The 5,000-nt window shown below is 39.0% G+C and overlaps 2 non-coding genes across 2 annotated transcripts; both read right to left on the bottom strand.

Moving 5' to 3' along the window:
• Positions 1-455: 455 nt before the first annotated feature.
• On the bottom strand, positions 456-574 carry LOC127997393 (5S ribosomal RNA). The gene has a single exon (XR_008170257.1). It is a non-coding gene; the product is annotated as a 5S ribosomal RNA (ribosomal RNA).
• Positions 575-4,773: 4,199 nt separating this feature from the next.
• Positions 4,774-4,892, bottom strand: LOC128005677 (5S ribosomal RNA). The gene has a single exon (XR_008178314.1). It is a non-coding gene; the product is annotated as a 5S ribosomal RNA (ribosomal RNA).
• Positions 4,893-5,000: the final 108 nt, after the last annotated feature.

The raw sequence follows: 5,000 nt of genomic DNA, 5'->3' as shown, positions 1-5,000 counted from the left end.
TATAAGTAGGAAAGAAAACCCAAAAGCTTAAAGCACCTGGTATTCCTAGGCAGTCTCTCATCAAAGTACTAACCAGACCTAAACCTGCTAAGATTCAGAGATCGGGCATTGACTATTTTTTTTTTTTTTTTTTTTTTTTTTTTTAATAAAAGATTATTATATAATTCGTGAAATTTTCCAAAAAGATTAAAGCACCTGGTATTCCCAGGCAGTCTCTCATACAAGTACTAACCAGACCTAAACCTGCTAAGATTCAGAGATCGGGCATTGACTCTATTTTTTGGCAAAATTATTATATACTAAGTGAAAAATGTCCAAAAGCTTACAGCACCTGGTATTCCCAGGCAGTCTCCCATCCATGTACTAACCAGGCCCAAACCTGCTAATATTCAGAGATCGGGCATTGACTCTATTTTTTGGCAAAATTATTATATACTAAGTGAAAAATGTCCAAAATCTTACAGCACCTGGTATTCCCAGGCGGTCTCCCATCCAAGTACTAACCAGGCCCAAACCTGCTTAGCTTCCGAGATCAGACGAGATCGGGCATAGCCAGGTTGGTATGGCCGTAAGCGAAGTCTGCTGCAAAGAGTGCTGCTGAAGAAGTGGTGCTGCTCTTCTGTCTAGAAATATGGCAAATAGTCTTAGTGTTTATACTTGACTAACTTGGGCCCAGGTCAGGAAGCAGACAGACTGGCTAAACCGACCGTCTGCTAGCTGCCTCCCGTCACAGAGGTCAGTTAATTCTCAGCACATAGAGACTCTTTCACCTAGATATCACACTATAGAGACTGTGTCTGTTCCCCGAACTAGAAAATACAAAAAATGTCCAAACCAAGTTAAGGTTAACAATTTAATTGAGGTTCAACAAATAAAAAACAAATGCAATATGGATAAACAAATGATAAAGATTGGCTTATTGATTATCAGATCCATTTCTACGAAAACACTTTTTGTAAATAATATGATAACTGATCATAATATAGATGTGCTCTGTTTGACAGAAACTTGGCTAAAACCTGATGATTACATTATTTTAAATGAGTCCACCCCCCAAGATTACTGTTATAAACATGAGCCGCGTTTAAAAGGCAAAGGGGGAGGAGTTGCTTCAATTTATAACAACGTTTTTGGGATTTCTCAGAGGGCAGGCTTCAAGTATAACTCGTTTGAAGTAATGGTGCTTCATATAACATTATCCAGAGAAACCAATGTTAATGATAAATCCCCTGTTATGTTTGTACTGGCTACTGTATACAGGCCACCAGGGCACCATACAGACTTTATTAAAGAGTTTGGTGATTTTACATCCGAGTTAGTTCTGGCTGCAGATAAAGTCTTAATAGTTGGTGATTTTAATATCCATGTCGATAATGAAAAAGACGCATTGGGATCAGCATTTATAGACATTCTGAACTCTATTGGTGTTAGACAACATGTTTCAGGACCTACTCATTGTCGAAATCATACTCTAGATTTAATACTGTCACATGGAATTGATGTTGATAGTGTTGAAATTATTCAGCCAAGTGATGATATCTCAGATCATTATTTAGTTCTGTGTAAACTTCATATAGCCAAAATTGTAAATTCTACTTCTTGTTACAAGTATCGAAGAACCATCACTTCTACCACAAAAGACTGCTTTTTAAGTTATCTTCCTGATGTATCCAAATTCCTTAGCATATCCAAAACCTCAGAACAACTTGATGATGTAACAGAAACTATGGACTCTCTCTTTTCTAGCACTTTAAATACAGTTGCTCCTTTACGCTTAAGGAAGGTTAAGGAAAACAGTTTGACACCATGGTATAATGAGCATACTCGCACCCTAAAGAGAGCAGCCCGAAAAATGGAGCGCAGCTGGAGGAAAACAAAACTAGAGGTATTTCGTATTGCTTGGCGGGAAAGTAGCATATCCTATAGAAAAGCATTAAAACCTGCTAGATCTGATTACTTTTCTTCTCTTTTAGAAGAAAACAAACATAACCCCAGGTATTTATTCAATACAGTGGCTAAATTAACGAAAAATAAAGCCTCAACAAGTGTTGACATTTCCCAACACCACAACAGTAATGACTTTATGAACTACTTTACTTCTAAAATCGATACTATTAGAGATAAAATTGCAACCATTCAGCCGTCAGCTACCGTATCACATCAGACAGAGCACTATAGACCCCCTGAGGAACAGTTTCACTCATTCTCTACTATAGGAGAGGAAGAATTGTATAAACTTGTTAAATCATTTAAACCAACAACATGTATGTTAGACCCTATACCATCTAAGCTCTTAAAAGAGGTGCTTCCAGAAGTTATAGGTCCTCTTCTGACTATTATTAATTCCTCATTGTCATTAGGATATGTCCCCAAAACCTTCAAACTGGCTGTTATTAAGCCTCTCATAAAAAAGCCACAACTTGACCCCAGAGAACTTGTTAGTTATAGACCAATCTCGAATCTCCCTTTTCTGTCCAAGATACTAGAAAAGGTGGTATCCTCACAATTATATTCCTTCTTAGAGAATAATGGTATATGTGAGGATTTCCAGTCAGGATTTAGACCGTATCATAGTACTGAGACTGCTCTCCTTAGAGTTACAAATGATCTGCTCTTATCATCTGATCGTGGGTGTATCTCTCTATTAGTTTTATTGGATCTTAGTGCTGCGTTTGACACAATTGACCAAAACATTCTTTTGCATAGACTTGAACACTTTGTTGGCATCAGTGGAAGTGCATTAGCATGGTTTAAATCGTACTTATATGACCGCCATCAGTTCGTAGCAGTGAATGAAGATGTATCATATCGATCACAAGTGCAGTATGGAGTACCTCAAGGCTCAGTACTAGGGCCGCTACTCTTCACGCTTTATATGCTACCCTTGGGAGATATCATCAGGAAACATGGTGTTAGCTTTCACTGTTATGCTGATGATACGCAGCTCTATATTTCCTCGCAGCCTGGTGAAACACACCAATTTGAAAAACTAATGGAATGCATAGTCGATATAAAAAATTGGATGACGAGTAATTTCTTACTGCTAAATTCAGAAAAAACAGAGGTGTTAATCATAGGGCCTAAAAACTCTGCTTGTAATAACCTAGAACACTGTCTAAGACTTGATGGTTGCTCTGTCAATTCTTCGTCATCAGTTAGGAACCTAGGTGTGCTACTTGATCGCAATCTTTCCTTAGAAAGACACGTTTCTAGCATTTGTAAAACTGCATTTTTCCATCTCAAAAATATATCTAAATTACGGCCTATGCTCTCAATGTCAAATGCAGAAATGTTAATCCATGCATTTATGACTTCAAGGTTAGACTATTGTAATGCTTTATTGGGTGGTTGTTCTGCACGCTTGGTAAACAAACTACAGCTAGTCCAAAATGCAGCAGCAAGAGTTCTTACTAGAACCAGGAAGTATGACCATATTAGCCCGGTCCTGTCCACACTGCACTGGCTCCCTATCAAACATCGTATAGATTTTAAAATATTGCTTATTACTTATAAAGCCCTGAATGGTTTAGCACCTCGGTATTTGAATGAGCTCCTTTTACATTATACTCCTCTACGTCCGCTACGTTCTCAAAACTCAGGCAATTTGATAATACCTAGAATATCAAAATCAACTGCGGGCGGCAGATCCTTTTCCTATTTGGCGCCTAAACTCTGGAATAACCCACCTAACATTGTTCGGGAGGCAGACACACTCTTGCAGTTTAAATCTAGATTAAAGACCCATCTCTTTAACCTGGCATACACATAACATACTAATATGCTTTTAATATCCAAATCCGTTAAAGGATTTTTAGGCTGCATTAATTAGGTAAACCGGAACCGGAAACACTTCACATAACACCGTACTTTCTACATCATTAGAAGAATGGCATCTACGCTAATATTTGTCTGTTTCTCTCTTGTTCCGAGGTCACCGTGGCCACGAGATCCAGTCTGTGTCCAGATCAGAGGGTCACTGCAGTCACCCGGATCCAGTACGTATCCAGACCAGATGGTGGATCAGCACCTAGAAAGGACCTCTACTGCCCTGAAAGACAGCGGAGACCAGGACAACTAGAGCCCCAGATACAGATCCCCTGTAAAGACCTTGTCTCAGAGGAGCACCAGGACAAGACCACAGGAAACAGATGATTCTTCTGCACAATCTGACTTTGCTGCAGCCTGGAATTGAACTACTGGTTTTCGTCTGGTCAGAGGAGAACTGACCCCCCAACTGAGCCTGGTTTCTCCCAAGGTTTTTTTCTCCATTCTGTCACCGATGGAGTTTCGGTTCCTTGCCGCTGTCGCCTCTGGCTTGCTTAGTTGGGGTCACTTCATCTACAGCGATATCATTGACTTGATTGCAAATAAAAACAGACACTATTTCAACTGAACAGAGATGACATAGATGAATTCAATGATGAACTGCCTTTAACTATCATTTTGCATTATTGAGACACTGTTTTCCAAATGAATGTTGTTCAGTGCTTTGACGCAATGTATTTTGTTTAAAGCACTATATAAATAAAGGTGATTGATTGATTGATTGAAGAGAGGGCTATTTAAAGAACAGCCAATCTTATCGCCAGTACATTATATAAGTAGGAAAGAAAACCCAAAAGCTTAAAGCACCTGGTATTCCTAGGCAGTCTCTCATACAAGTACTAACCAGACCTAAACCTGCTAAGATTCAGAGATCGGGCATTGACTCTTTTTTTTTTTTTTTTTTTTTTTAATGAAAGATTATTATATAATTCGTGAAATTTTCCAAAAAGATTAAAGCACCTGGTATTCCCAGGCAGTCTCCCATCCAAGTACTAACCAGGCCCAAACCTGCTTAGCTTCCGAGATCAGACGAGATCAGGCATAGCCAGGTTGGTATGGCCGTAAGCGAAGTCTGCTGCAAAGAGAGGGCTATTTAAAGACCAGCCAATCTTATCGCCAGTACATTATATAAGTAGGAAAGAAAACCCAAAAGCTTAAAGCACCTGGTATTCCTA

This window comes from Carassius gibelio, chromosome B22 (assembly GCF_023724105.1).
Source record: "Carassius gibelio isolate Cgi1373 ecotype wild population from Czech Republic chromosome B22, carGib1.2-hapl.c, whole genome shotgun sequence".
NCBI classification, from domain to species: domain Eukaryota; kingdom Metazoa; phylum Chordata; class Actinopteri; order Cypriniformes; family Cyprinidae; genus Carassius; species Carassius gibelio.
This window is presented reverse-complemented; position numbering and strand designations above follow the sequence as displayed.